The sequence below is a fragment of the Myotis brandtii genome, unplaced genomic scaffold (assembly GCF_000412655.1).
Source record: "Myotis brandtii unplaced genomic scaffold, ASM41265v1 scaffold490, whole genome shotgun sequence".
Taxonomy (NCBI): Eukaryota; Metazoa; Chordata; class Mammalia; order Chiroptera; family Vespertilionidae; genus Myotis; species Myotis brandtii.
Window position 1 is genome coordinate 1,796,839 of NW_005368708.1, and position 16,675 is coordinate 1,813,513.

Below are 16,675 nucleotides of genomic sequence, written 5' to 3' on the forward strand. Positions count from 1 at the left end.
TATATGACATAAGTAGAAGGTGATATTTGTTGAATATCTACTATGTGTGAGGCACTTTTGAGACTCATTTTGCAATACCAACTGAAAATATTATTCCCTATTCTTCAAATCAACATGTTAGAGAGAGACCTTCCATGATTAAAATAGAGAAGCAGAGTATTTCTGTTCTTAAGGTTATGTGCCTTCCATTTCCTTTATCAATAAACTACCACCACATACCAACTGTTTAGATCATTTGGCCTCAGAATGGCCTCAGCTGAAAACTAAACACAGCCTATTCTCTGGTGCTTGGGTCTTACATGACAAATCATGCCTAAAATTGATAGAGCTATCACAATAATCACAACCCAGCTAATGTTTACTGAGCAATTATTACACGCCAGACATATTCTAATTAGTTTACATGCTGTCCCCTTCAATCCCCATGAGGTAAGCACTAAGATTAATTTCCATTTTGTAGGAAAGGAGCATGTGAAATGAGATAAGCAACAAAGGCAGGGTCACAGAGTGGTAAGTGGTGTCCCTAGGACCGGATTCCAGGCCTCTGGATTCCACATTAAAGAGCAATCTATGAAATAAAACATGCTTCCATGACTACATGATAACTGTGGCTCTTCCAGGACTTGTAGTCTAATGTGTACCTCTCTCACTGCAATCTTACACCATCTTACCTCCACCCTCCCAATCTGACCAAAAGCCAAGAACCAACATTATGATAAAATTGCTCTAGCTAAAATAATGGACTAACAACAGCATTACACATGTCAGAACATCACAATCAAGTGTGGTGGTGAAACAGAGTCAAGGAATGAAGAGGCCAGAAAAGGGCAGTGGACACAGTGTTTAGGCTCAAATTCTGAAACTACACTTCCTGAGTTTAAAACTTGGCTCCTTGACTTGCTAGTTGTCTGACACTAAGCAAGTTACTTAAACTCTCAGAACTTTTGTTTCCCCCTCTGTAAAATGGAATTAATGATAAACCCCACCTGGAGGTCCTTAGAAGGATTAAATGAGTGATTATTTGTAAAGCATGTGCAACAGTGCCCAGCATATATTAAGTATATAATAAATAAATAAACTGAATCAGGGAAATTGCAGGTGAGCAAATCATACTTCTTGTTCATGGCTAGAATTACACTGAAATATTTAAAAACATATAAAACAGAGAAACAAATACAAGACTAGATTAGCAGCTCCTATACAGGCAAGTAGATAGGGTTTCAAAAACTTTGTTTGCAAAACTACACCAAGGGTAACAATTGGCATGTGTTGGGGTAGGCATAATTAACTTGCTTTGGTTCTAGTACAGCAGCATTGACATGTATCATAGTGCATGTCTTTAAAGTTCAATAACAGAAAAGCTTCTGAGTGCAAGTGTTCAATAAAGACAGATGAGCATCTCCCTAAAGTAATTCAATTTTCCTAGTGGGTGATCCATTCATTGTACTGACTGAAAATGGCTAGTCTGCTACATCAGATAATATTTCTTAGGAATGGGAATTATCCCTATTTGGATAACATCCCACAAAAACGATGTAGTAGCAGTCATAAAATTGCCAGATTGTATATATTTTATTAAATAATTGGACAGGGACAAGATTGGTGGGCTGAGTCTTGCCAGCTTATCCAGATCCTCCTATTTTTTTTCTCCTGAAGATTTTTGCCTTTACCAGCTAGATTCTGCCCTTTCCATTTTAGTCCCCTCACCTTTTGTTCCATAAACCTCACTACAGCATCATTTTATCCCAGAACAGACTTGACACATGTGACCATAACTGTGTGTGATAAAAGCACGTGTCCTCAGTCACCCTGTAGAGTCACTCTGGTGCTCCGCTTCTATTATTTATCTTTTATTTCCTCTCCAATGACTGCTTCAACTGCTTTTCATCATCAATTCCTTTCTTTCCAGATCATTGCTAAAAACCAACACTTCTACCTCATGCAACGAAATAGGTTCTAACAGATATAGTAGTTTTAGAATGCTGGGGGAAGTAGGTTAATAGAAGCCAAATTAAATTTTACTTCCATGAAATTTAATTAGATTCAGTTTAAGATTAAAATATTTTATTGGTTGTTAGAGAGAGAGGAAGAGAGAGAGAGAGAGAGAGAGAGAGAGAGAGAGAAATGAAATACTGATTGCTGCCTCCTGCATGCCCCCTACCAGGGACTGAGCCAGCAACCCAGGCATGGGCCCTGACCTGGAATCAAACAGGCAACCTATATCAATGCACTAGACGACACCCAATGAACTGAGCCACATTGGCCAGGGCTAGATTCAATTGAATAGTTTTATCAACATAATTGTTGTGCCAAACAAGCAAAATATTTTAGCAAAATTTGAAATTTATAGAAATATTAGCAATATTTTATCAAGTTACTCTTTTTTTTCTTAAAACACAGATTTTGCTGTTAAGAATGTTTTCTATATCGTTCAATATGATATTCTTATCTTAGGGCTCAAATCATCTTCAGATATCTTAATTTTAAAATGTATCAACTGGCAAATGAAGGCAGATTCATTTTTCAGACTGGTTACCTATTAGAAATGCACCTACTTCTTCCCCAGGATGTGTTTTTCCCTAGCTTTCTTTCCCCTTTCCATTCATAGCTGGAGTATTTCCATAAAAGACCCCCTTTGCCAATGGCCCTTACTTTCCCTGAACATACACAAAACACCGAGGTTCCAAATTTGAGTATAAGCAAAGAATCCCAATAGGAAATTATGCAAAATTTCATATGTTACTGTCATTGGTGGAAGTGGAGTACCTGGGGTGCTGTGGGGAAAAGAATTTCCTGAGGCCCCCATTGGAGGATGGGGTTTCATGGAAAGATTTATTGATGATATAAAATTGAGGGGATTCCCCTCCAAGGTCCCATCTCTGTCCATCTTGCCATGGAAGAAATCCAATCTTGTCTTTAGCAGGGCCAGAATTAAGGACACTGCCTATAGTTTCTGCTCCATACTAAAGCACAGTCCAGTCCATCACCAGCCTAGCTTAGCTTGTGTTCTCAGGTGCAGTCCAATGTGTGTGGAGTCTGCATGGCCATGGGACATGTGGCTGCTAAGGCCACATGACTATGGAGAGAGAACAGGTGAATGCACGGGTGAGTGCAGGTATCAGAGCAAGATAGAAAAGGGGAGAGGGAACTCTTCGTTTGGGGATTTTAACTTTCCAAGATTTTGTGCATTTCTAGCTAATGATCTTTTACCCAGGCTAGACTGACAGGCAAGCATCTTCTCTGTGTCACCCCTACTTCATTGTGCATGTGACCATCTCCCCCTTTGTTTGATCCCTTCCCCCTGTAATTTGCAGGGAATGAACTGGTGGTTCCCTTAAGAACATAAAGCTGTAGGTCCCTAGTGAAGCTGCCCAGAAGACCATGCTTATAATGTCTGGCCTCCCCTTTGCTCTCTTCCTATTATTAATATTAATAAACTAGCTAATTACGATGATAGCATTACTACTGATAAACATCAGGTGTTGCTTGTCTTTTGTTAAGGGAATATTTATACTTATGTTTTACCAAAATTACCCTATGTGACATTATTTGGCTGCTAAGTCCCTTCTTAATATTATGCCATAAATATCCAAGACTATAATTATAGCCCATACAAAAGATATAATTCTTTGTTTTTTAATATCATGCTGTTGATTCATCATGTATTGGTATTGTCCTGTCAAACACCTACATGTTTCCATCTGTGATAAAGACATACAGATGTGCCTGTTAGCTAGTTAATGTCAGAGGAGTAGGCTGTGTGCATTTGCTGTATTCAAGAAAAGGCAAATGGTCTATAAAACTTTCTAACGTGGAATTTTTGCAATATCTAATATGTTGACTTAACTCAATGATTCTTAATCCTAGGTATTCAAATCTTTCTATTTTTCTCCAACTGCCTCAAGGTGTGTCCTGAAAGCTTTTAAGAAATAAGCAAGTGAAATTAAGTTTGGTTCAACTCAAACTTGCTTGGATGTGCTTACTTAGTAGATCTAATAAATAAAATAAAAATATGGTGGGAAAATTAAAAGATACTTAAAAGAATCATACTTTTTCCCTCTGCAATAGAAATAGATACTATTTTAAAGACTTAGTGAATTAAAAAAATAAATAAAACAAAAGAAAGAATAACAAACAAACTTGATATATACATAACTGGGTGTTAAAAATTCTAACCCTATTTTAACCTCCATGAACTAGAATCCCTAAAACTGAGGCATGCTGTCAGAATCACATTAACTAATTAGAGGAAAGGAGCTTACAATGACATTGCAGTTGTCAAAAACCAAATAACAATAGGAAAAGATTTTTAATCTATATATATAAAAGCCCAGTGACAATGGCGGAATGACCAGAACGACCAGTTGACCAGTCACACACTGACCACCAGGGGGCAGACACTCAATACAGGAGCTGCCCCCTGGTGGTCAGTGCGCTCCCACAGTGGGCCAAGCAGCACTTCCACAGCAGGCCAATCCCCTCAGGCCATGCCCCCCACAAATGCATGAATCCCTGCATCAGGCCTCTAGTATTAAATAATACTGCAAATGTTAAATGTAAGAACAACAGTCTGGGCATGGTAGGTTTTCCTTGGTCTCCCAGGTTCTAACGTAAACAGGGATTTGACTTAGCTTCAAAAGATCTTCCCTTTTACCCAGAGAGGTAAACGTTTCTCTTGAGCCTGCAGGGTCTTAATGGCTTTTAGTTCAAAATAATTCACATGCCAAAATGGCCACCTTGAGGAGGCCTGTTCTGAACTCCTTCAGCAGGTACCAGTATAGCTCCTGTAGACAAGAGAGACACTCAGGAAAACTACCTCTCCAAAAGGTGGTCCAAGTCATCACCTTAAATATCATCCCCAGCTAAAGACAAAAGGAGATGTTGGTTATGAGAGGTTATCAGGAAAAGCAAGGGTAAGGTTGTTACGCAGATTTAAGTCCTTGCCATCTGTATTGATAAGAGTTTGTAGAGATTTGGTCATTTTTTTCTTCAAAATATAGTGTTTGCTTAATCCCTTCAATGCACACAAAATAACACAACTCATAGACACAGACAACAGTATGGTGATTACCAGAAGGAAAGGGGGGCGGGAGGAGGTGGAAGAGGGGGAAGGGGGGACAAATGGTGATGGAAGGAGATGACTTGGGGTGGTGAACACACAATACAGTATACAGATAATGTGTTGTGGAATTGTGCACCTGAAACCTCTATAATTTTGTTAACCAGAGTCACCAATAGATTCAATAAAAAGGAAAAAAATATTAATATCAAGAAAAATAAATTTAAAAAATAAAATAAATATTATCTTTAATAATAAAAAACAAACAAAAAATACAAAGAGCCTAGCAGGTGTGGCTCAGTATTTGAGCATCAACCCATGAACCAGGGCATCACAGTTCGATTCCAGGTCAGGACATATCCCCGGGTTGCAGGCTTGCTCCCCAGTTGGGGGCATGCAGGATTCTCTCTCATCATTGATGTTTCTATCTTTCCCTCTCCCTTCCTCTCTCTGAAATCAATAAAAAAAATTTTTAAAAAATATAAAGAGGGAGACACCCCTACAAATGGAGGTTTCCCTTATAAGTGTGAATGTCTTACAAAAGGGTATTCTTGTGCCTACTGTTTATTGAAAATAATCAGCTAAAGATAATCCTTATGCCCAAAGGGCATATTTTGGAGGGGCAAATTTAATTTTCCTTCTTTGGTTTAATGAACTGTTGCTGTCTTGAAAGTCTTTAAAACAAGAGGCCCTGCATTTTCACAAATTATGTAGCTAGTCCTGCTCTTATATATCAGAAAGAAAAATTAACTTTTCATTTCATACTGTTGACAAAAGTACAACCAGCTTAAGAATCTTATGAGTTTATTTGAGCCAAACTGACAATAATTGACCAGATGCAAAATCTCAACAGATCGAGACAATGCTTCAGAAAATAACAGTTTTACTCCTTATTTTATACATCACAATCAAAGGAGAAGACGTAAGTGGGGGGCAGTGGTGGTAGATTATGGAGGTGGAAAAAAGCAAAGCTGGGAAATCTCTGAGATTGTTTAAAAAGTAAAAAAATAGACACATACTGTTAGGTTAGGTGGCTCAGGAGGCGGCGAAGGAAATAAAGAGAGTTGATCAGAAAAGGAAGGAAGGAAGGAAGAGACCCACATACCCCCAAGGACAGGGCACGTGGATTCATGCCAACAGGGAGGGGGGCGCTTTTTTTATACTGCGGTTGGGTGAGGGGCGGGGACATGAGCTGAGGTATTCAGCTGAGGAAGTTTCAGCTGCAGGGGGTCAGCAAGGTATTCAGGAAGGAGTCAGTATCTGTGTGGGGGTCGTGGAGAAGCCAGTATCTGTGTCTGGCATGCTGATCTGTTAGAAATTCCAGGGGAAGTCCATTGTCTCATCACATGCCTGCATGTATCCGATCCTGGGCTCTCTCCGACCTAACACATACTTCTTTGACATGGGTGGGTACAGGATAGTTAACAATTAACATTTATAGCACATAGCGATGTGGGAAACAAGATAACAAGTGAGGTATTCTGTGGTCTCAGGCTCTGGTGGGAGATTGTGCCCTGAGGGGTCTGGAAAAAAAAGGGATTACTTTGACATCTCAAAGGTATATTACAGATGCAAAAAGACAACAGACGAGCTCAGTTAAGGTAAAGTTGACCTTTGTCAGGGAAGATTCTAGTCTAGGACATGACTACCTGCCATGACTCACTTTTAGTTAAGAAGTTTTAATTTTAGACCATCCTCTGTGGTTACTTTAGGTCTCTGAATTAGTAAGGCCACCATTCAGACCTCCCCTGAGCTTGTTCAGGTTTAGTATGTGGCCCCTTTTTCATCTACAAGATTTATAACACCATCAAGTCACACAAAATGTTTGACAGTAAGACGATTTAAATGAACTTTATTCCTATGTATAGCTCCACAGAAAAGTTTCCTACTGAAGGAAGGAGAGCAGAATAGGCTGACCCCAAATGTGCCACTTAGGCATGTGGATTATTTTGAACAGAAGAAAATCAAGGCCCCAAAGACCCAGAAAGACCTTTTTACCTCCCCCTTAACTGCCTAAAAGAATTTAGAAAGCTTGGTCTAGAAAGAGGGCTATCACCATAATAACTACAAAGAGTATGGGCTAAGTGTAGTGGGCAGGGGGAGCTTGGTAGATCCTGTTTGTTCAAATTCCTCTCTGTGTCCCATTGTCTCTGCAGGACATGGCAAACATTTGCTCACCAAACATTCCTCTTTCTATCTTTCTGCTAATTGTCTTCCATCCATTTGAAGTCCCAGACTCCTACCCCCTTTCTCCTTAGCTCAGGATGGCTTACAAGCCTCAATTGCTTGGTTTTTACCTTGTCCTGTCTATGTGAGGCTCACATTCATTCAAAATTAAATTTGTTTTTCTCCTGTTAATCTGTCTCATGTTAATTTTAATTAGTGGACCAGCCAAAAGAACCTAGCAGGGTAGGGGAAAATTTTAATCCCCTAACACTATATTCTTTCATCTCTTGAGTCTAGTTTGCCTGAAAAAAATTAAGAGGAGAAAAGCTCTTTAAATTATGTTAGGTTTATGGAATTCCCCCTCCCCCAATTGGCAGAAATAAAATAACAGAGTTACAGATGTTCAACTATAAATATTAAAGGGTATTTTGTCCTGTAACTGGAAATATAAAAATACTTCATCCATAAAGCAATCTTAATATTTTTAGTGTTATGATAGTATTGAGAATTTAAAGCCAAGTCATAATTATATATTATTTGTTAGTTATAAATAACTTAGTTATTTTGTGGTGAAAATGAAATATATACTTTCAAAGTACTAAATTAAACAGTTCCTAGGAATTCACATAGATGGCAAGAATGTGCTTGTATGAATGCTTCGTTACTATATTGTCTGGCACACAGAGAAGGATCAGTGATTGTGTTTGCCCAGAAAGCAAGTGTGAACAATGATTGGCTCTATCTTAGAAGAAAAGAAGCTGCTGGTGGGACACAGGCATTGACTAAGCAGCAGCAAAGTTTCAGTGGTCTGCCTTTGATTTCCAAATCATGCTGGCCAGTTTCCAGCACTCTACAATTAGGTTTTCAAAAGTAAACAGACAATTGCATTGTTTTTTTAAAAAGGGGGTGGGGGCTATTCTTAGTCTTATTTACATAAAACACTTTTTTAAAAGAAAAGCATATTTAGATACAATGAACCAATCCACTCTTTGTAGGTAAGAAGCTTACAAGTCAAGGGAAGACAAAACAATATGGCTTCAATAGTATTTTACTCAATAACAAAACTTTAAAGTTAAGTTTCTACAGTCAGTTGGGCCAGTATTTGCTATTGATGTAGCTCCAGAAATGTTACTCCAAGACTCACCTCTGCCTATTTATGTCCCAAAGAAAATAATGCTCTAACCTGATTATAGATATTATAGACACATATATACATAGGTATAAATTCACATATATGTCAGTGCCCCTGACCAAATAGTCAGGTATTGCATGGTTGTAGTTTTTAAAAAGTATTTTATATTGATTTCAGAGAGGAAGGAAGAGGGAGAGATAGAAACATCAATGATGAGAGAGAATCATTGACCAGCTGCCTCCTGCATGCCCCACACTGGGGATCGAGCCCACAACCCTGGATGGGAAATGAACAGTGACCTCCTGGTTCATAGGTTGAAGCTCAAACACTGAGCCATGCTGGCTGGGCATGTAGGACTTTTATCTTTCAGGAAAGAAGCAGATAAAATGAATAACTTTCATCCTGAGACTTTGTAGTGAGTCCCTGCTTTCTGAAAAGTCAGTTTTATGTGGCATTTTCTCATCTAAACTTTCCACTAATATCTATAGTGCACCATGTTTATTATAATGACATGTAGCTTCTGAGTCTTCAAAAATAAATTTTATATTATTGTTGTAGTGTTTAGTATTTTATTAGGTTCTAGGTTTTGAAAATTACTATTCCATGTATAATATACCAGAAGTTTTGATAATGTAGCATTCATTTTCTAATCATGTCAATAATAAAGAAGTATTCTATTCCCATAAGAAATAACACAAGGCACCCTAGCTGGTTTGGCTCAATGGATACAGAGTTGGCCTCTGTGGACTGAAGGGTCCCAGGTTCAATTCCAGTCAAGGGCACACGCCCAGGTTGCGGGCTCTATCCCCAGTAGGGGGCATGCAGGGGGCAGCCGATCAATCAATGATTCTCTCTCATTATTGATGTTTCTATCTCTCTCTTCTCCCTTCCTCTCTCTGAAATCAATAAAAATATTTTTTAAAACAAGAAAGAAATAACACAATAACACAAGACAAACAGTCATTTTCATCATTTATTATCAAAGGTAAGTTAGACTTTTTTTTTTTTGCCTGTGGCTCAAAATTAATTTTAATGGATAGGGAACTGATCCATTTTTTTAAAAAAAATATTTTTAACCTGTATGTAACATAGGTGATGGGACCCGAGTCTCTGTGGATTTTTTTGTTATTGTTGATTAATTTATATATATATTTTAATACTCTCTGGGTGATTTGGATACATGGTTAGGCTTGAGAACAATTGCCATAAAATAAAACCTTTAGATTATTGCTCCATATCACAGTGAAAACTTTCTCATATATTCTTTATCAAGAGTGACCCATTTCCCACTTTTACTTTGCAACTGCCACACTGAACCCTCCTCTGGAAGAGGCTTGCTGCCTTTTTGGCATTCATAGGTCCTTTCCACTCTTGGAAGGTTAAAAATCTGTGTCCATCAGTAGAGATGCTGGCAGAAAACAGAAGGCATGCTCAAATTGGGTAATTTCAGAAGAGTTTAATAAAGAAATTACATACAGATGTACCAATCATATCTTGATTGCGATTGCAGTGGTGATTACATAAATCTACACATGTAATAAAATGTTAAACATTTTATAAATGTTATTCACAAAAAAAGGAGTGAATGTGAAAACTGATGAATCTGAGTAAGGTCTATAGTGTAGTCAATAGTAAATTGTGCCATTGTAAATTCCCTTATTTCGGTACTCTTACATGTGTAAGATATTATCATTGGGGAAAGCTAGGGGGAAGGAACACAGAATTTCTCTGTACTATTTTCACAAGAGTTTGTGAGTCTATAATTATTTTTTTAAGTCGAAAAAAGAGAGACTACATATGAAGATATGAGTGAGAAGCAGGGCAATTACACAGGGGATGTTGTACAAACTCAAAATCAACAACTGGGACCAGTTTTCTACTCCTATGCCTGAAATAACGAGAGGAGTTATTAGAAGAGAAAGAGAAAGAGTGAGTGTAGGCACATGCTGTATGGAAAGGACTATCTGATAGCTGCTGTGACCCTGAATACCAATTGAGCCAAGATATGTTCATTGAAACTGGGACCTGGCTCATTGTCTGAGATTGAGAGAAATTAGTTTGGGGGCCCAAGAGGAAGTGTAAAGTTTGGAACAGCCACTGGAAGGGAATTTAGGAGGCAGGGAAAGATGGTATAGGGAGTCAACCTGGGAAAAGTAAAATAAATACCAAACACATTTGTTATCACATTTTAAGTTGTAATAAATCCCACCAGCATTACATGATTGCATTAGTAGGGAATCTCCACAGAACAGAACCAATAGGAGGTTGAGAAGTCCCAACATCTGTAGCCAGCAAACTGGAGATTCAAGAGAACCAATATATAATTCCAGTCTGAATCCAAAAGCCTGAGAACCAGGAAAACAAATGGTGTAAGACCCGGTCTAGAAGCTAGTTGACTTCAGATAAAAAAGAGCTGATGTTTCAATTTGAGTCTGACCTCTGGAAAAGACCTCCCAGCTCAAAAATCAGGCAAGAGGAATTCCCTCTTATGCTGGAGAGTCAGCACCTTTGTTCTATTGTCTAGATGAGGCCCAACCCTATTAGGGAATGCAATCTGCTTTAGTTGGGTCTGTCAATTCAAATGTTAATCTCATCTATAAATACCTTCATGGACACACCCAGAATAACATTTGACCAAATATTTGGGCACCCTGTGGCCCAGTCAAATTGACACATGCAATTAACCATTACAATTATAGACATACAAGTTTTTCTTACCAAGGAGTAACTCATCAGAATAAATAGTTGAAAGCCCCGTTAGTTTGTTTCACTCACTGTGGGATACTATCCTATATAATAAAGCTATATTATGCAAATTAAACCTCACGCCCTCACAAGATGGCTGCCTATGACCAGGCCAGGAGGGGGGTTAGTGAGGGATAAGCAAATGACTGAACAGCAGGCTGCATGGGGTAACCAGGCTGGTGGGGGGGCCATAGCCAGCAGTCCCAGAATTGTAGAGGGATGTCCGACTGCTGGTTTAGGCCCGATCCGGACATCCCCTGAGGGGTCCCAGATTGGTGAGGGTGCAGGCTGGGCTGAGGGGACCCCCCCACCCCCATGCACGAATTTCCTGCATTGGGCCTCTAGTGAATAATAAAACCCTTGGGTAGTGTCAAGGAAGAGTCAGATGATACTTTAAGATAAAAAATTTTTTTCTTTCACACATGCTGACCATCCTTTCCACAAGAGCTGAAAATTAATCAACTTCAAATACATTTTGCCATGAGTCTTGGAAATGTGTTCACTGAACTAAGAAGCTTATCTGTGCTTTGGGTTGATCCCTGTAGGATGTACTGATATGTGCACATTACGTTCCATAAGCAACCAACCTGATATAAACCACACAGGATTCTTAATCCAAGAAGTGGTGGCTCAGAGGAGTAACACTCTGGGAACTTATATTGCCTATGCTTTTCTAAACCAAATGTTACTTACTCTTTTTAGAAGGGCGAATAGCTTCCTGTGAAACCCAGTGTATGCCACAAACTATAGCCACGATATAACTTTTGATGGTACTGTCACCTTCACATTTAAGAAGCTATTTGTTTACTCCTGGATCATCAGGGAAGCTAGACTGAGACCACACTACTTAGGATATTGTTCTTTGGTATAAAAAAGCCAGGTGTCTGCTATATGCATGGAAAATACCCCTTTTATGCATGTGTTCATTTAGTCAACTTATATTTACTGAGCACCTACTATGTGCCTGGAACCATGGCATGCTGTTGTCTAATGTAAGTGCCCTTTCAGACAGAGGGAGCAGCAAGTACCAGGAAGCCAGATCATGTACCTCCATGTAGCTAATGAATAGTCAGAGTGAGATAAGAAGCCATATTCAATTATCTTTTTACCAAAAAAGTTTTTAATTTAAAAACAAAACATTACAAGATTAAATTATTGTTAAGATAATAGATTTTTAGAGAAAGTTTTAAATGAAGTGAAAAAAAAACTTATAATCATTTCCACCTGTGTCCAAAACATCCTAAAGTGACTCCCAATGAATCACACCCTTGTATAATCCTCCCTTCCCACTCCTGAATGCGAGTGGGAACTGTCACTTGTTTCTAACCAACTGATGGCAAAAGTGCTGGGATGTCACTCTTATGACTATTCATGTTACATAAGATTCCATCTTAGCAGACTAGGGAGAGATACTCTTCTGATTGCTTTGAAGAAGTAACCATGTTGTGAACTGCCTGTGGAGAGGGTCATGTAGCAGGAAAGTGTGGGAGGCCCCTAGGAACTGAAGACAGTGTCCAGCTGACAGCCACTAAGAAGCTGGGGACTTCATCCTTACAATCACAAAGATCTGAATTTTGCCAACAATACATGAGCTTGGAATAGGACCCCAAATTCCAGAGAAGACTGCAATGCTAGCTGACACAATTGCAGCCCAATGAGACTGAACAGAGGACCTAGAGAGGTAGGTCCCGGAAACTGACCCATGAATACTGTGAGATAACAAATGTGGGTTATTCTCAACCCCTATATTTCTGGTATCTTGTCATTAGTAGAAAACTAATACACACTCTAACCTTGATTTTCTCCTTAAGCTTAAATAAAATGTTTTTTGTTCTTTTTTTTAACTTTCCCGGAGCAAATTTTCTCTTGGGGCTTGTTCATGAGCTCAGGAATATAGGCTAGTTCAGCATCAAAAACCCTCTTGGCTTCTCATAACCTCAAGTTTCCTGGTGAATATTACTACTGTCACAGAAATATTGTCATCCGGGATATTGATGAGGGAAGTGGGAGACACAGTATTTAGGTTTCAGCATTCTCCTGAGAAAGTTTTTCTCTTTCCTACCTTCATGCTCTGTTTTTTATGACTCTCTTGGTTTTCTTAGAGGAAAATAATGTCTGAAAACACTTATGTTGATACTAGGTAAATAGGCCTGTGCTATTCATTTTCATTGAAAACTGGAGTTTATCCAATACAGTGGGGCCTTGACTTACGAGTTTAATTCGTTCCGAGACCGAGCTCGTTAAGGAGCTCGTTAACTCAAATTACTGTCAACTCAATGCAAAAAATCGGCCTAGAGACAGCTGGTATCTCAAAAAACTCGTTAGTCGGGACACTCATAAGTCAAGGCCCCACTGTACATTGTTTGACAGAGAACAGGCACAAAATAGCTCCAGTGTGAAGCAGAGTTTTCGAAAAGGTAAAACACTGAGATAAATCAGATTGTCCATGAATCATGTGCTGGTGACAATCCCGCCAATGTGAGAATGTGAGGAGGCTAAAGATCATAACGGAGGGGACATGAGGGCATGTAGTGGACACTGTTGGTGTCCTGCCCAGATCCTCGGTACTGGTGGAGGCATCATTGTCCAGCTATTGTGACTGCCAGCTGCTAATAGGTCACAGATGACCCTTCTAGAATTGATTTTGGTGAAAAGGAAGCTGATTTACCCAGGAGGTTTTACGCACATGCATGTGCATACCCGTACGAAGGGGAGGAAGCTCATAGCCAAAGATTGTCTGTTGACTGACGAGGATATATTAAAAAACAACAACCCACCATCTCCCTTGCTTCTGTTTGGGAGCACACTGTGGTGCTATTCATGTTCCAGAGCTCCCCATTGGATCAGGCTGAGGCTGGTCCAGACTTAGCTGAGACCACATTTAGCTTTTTGCTGATTTCCTCACTCATCTTCTCTTAAGGCAGTGGTTCCCAACCTTTTTTTGGACATGCCCCACCTAAGCATCTCTAAAATCCTGCCCCCCCCACCTCGTGACATATAATTCTTATTATTCAAAAAGTGAACTCCTATTTACGTGGAGGAAGCCTAAAAGGCCATTCACTTGGTCTAAACAAGCTTCCAAAAACATGGCATCCATGAAAGAGAAAAACAAAAGAATGAAAGGACAGTTGAAGTACTGAGGAAGAAATCACTAAGAAATTGTTAAAATAATAATAATAATAATAATAATATGAAGTGATATGAAAAAATAGCAAAGTTTCAAAACATAATAGAGAACCAAAATGCATAAATATATCACAACATATATTTATATACTGTATATGAGGCCCCTAGAACTATACAAAATGCACAAAATTCACTGTTAATAACTCATTCTCTAATTGTCCCCCTTAAAAATCAAATTGCCCCCCTGTGGGGCATGTGCCCCACGTTGGGAACCATTGTCCTAAGGGCACTCCCTAGGAAATCCCTTATATAAGAATGACCGTCACTGGTTATGTTTCCAGGAAACCTAAACTAAGACAAAGGAGTTACTTGTATGTTGACAATGTTATCTGTCTTTTTTTCCTCATTTGACAGTTTTCTTGAGATATAATTCACATATGTACAAGTCACATATGTAAAGTGTATATATTATTCAGTATTTTTTACAGTTGTGCAACCGTTACCACATTTCACTTTAAAATATTTTCTTTGCCACTAAAAGAATTCTGGTACCCATTAGCTCTCACTCCTCATTCCACAACATCCCTCTCCATCCAGTTCTAAGCACCACTAACCCACTGTGTGTCTCTATGGATTTACCTATTCTGGATATTTCATATAAATGTAAAAATATAATGTGTGATATTTTATGCCTAGCTGCTTTCACTTAGCATAATGTTGTCAAGGTTCACCCACGTTGTAGCATGTATCAGCATTTCATTTCTTTATATTGCTGAATAATAGTCTATTCTGTGCATATACCATATTTTATTTATCCATTCATCAGAAAATAGACATTTGGGTTGTTTCCACTTTTTGGTTATTATGAATAATGCAGCTATGAACATTCATGTACAAGTTTTTGTGTGTGGACATATGTTTTCATTTCTCTTGTATACACCTAGGAGTGGAATTGCTGAGTCATATGGTAACTTATGTTAAACTTTTTGAGGAACTCTCAAACTTCTTTCCAAAATGGTTACACCATTTTATATCACCAAGGTCTTTGAATGCTCAAATACTTCAGTGATGCACACTTGTGTGCACCTGCCACTACAGTGTACCTCAATGATTTAGTCCAATTGTATTCAAACTTTTATTTAACACTGGATTCAGATAACAGAACTGCTCTGGTTGGAGCTAGAGTAGGAATTTAGAACCTCAACCATTCACCCATCCCACTCCTTTTAGTAGAAGCCTTTGGAAAAGTCTTCAAAGCCCAATTTGAAAATCACTAGAATTTATTTTATATTTTACAGTTACCATGGACACAATATGTAGCAATGGGTTATACAAAATGACTGTGGATGGCCACAAATAGGTAAAAATATTGTATGAAATATTTAGAGGAAAGATGTAGGTGAGGAGTAGGGTTATTTCAGTAGGAATATCAAGAATGCTGGATCCCAGCTCTCCCTCTATTTTGGCTGGCTATAGGTCTTTAAGAGCTTCTACAAAAAATATCTAGAACAGCAAAATTTACAAACATCCAAAATATCTAACAGCAGGGATTTAAAAATGTTCACTATAGATATGCATGTTAACTACATATTATTTTAAAAATTTACAATGAAGGTTTAGTGAAAGGGCAGATATGCAAATTTCATGTGCATTCTGAAGAATTGACTTGTGTAAAATATATGCGGATAAATATGAACAAACACAAATAAAAAAATCACAAAGGTGAACCAGATTGTTTTGTACCTATAATGATTTATGAGAAGCTATTTCTTTTTAATATCATTTCCCTTAACATTATATTATTTTTTAATAAAAAAGTCTCAAAAATTTTTTTCTGAAAGATGTTATAAAACTAGAAAGACAAAAAGTAAAAAATAATGCTATAACAGCAAAAATGTTTTCTGAAGTGTCAAGGAAAGGAAAAGGTTCTTTCCCTCATTGTACCATCAGCATCATTAAGATGGAAAATCAAAAGTTGTCCCCAGGAACAACTGCTGGAGCCCTAGTGATCCAAATTGGAAATTTCATAATTGTTTTCCCAAGCCATTATACTGACGAATTGTGAGTATAAAAGACAACTTTGCAAGTGATGTGTTCTGCATGTATCAGAATACTCATAGAGGTAGTTCCTTAAAGTACTACAGCTTGTATGGGAATTCGTACTCAAATATTCATGTTAATTTCTAACAGTGTTTTTAAAACTTCATTTAAAAACATTCTTAATTGGCTTATGAATTCTACTGAGTGTCTCCTTTTAGGATTCTATATATTACTTGCTGGGAATCTATCCAATGTTGAATAAAATTTTTATCTTATTTTTTGGCTAGTAAGCAATAATCTTAAACTTGAGAGGGAGCCTTAGGAAAGTCAGCATGTTTCCAAAGATATAAGACAGCCACCAGATGGGCATTGTTCTGATTAATTTAGGATGAGGTAGAGCTCTTTGG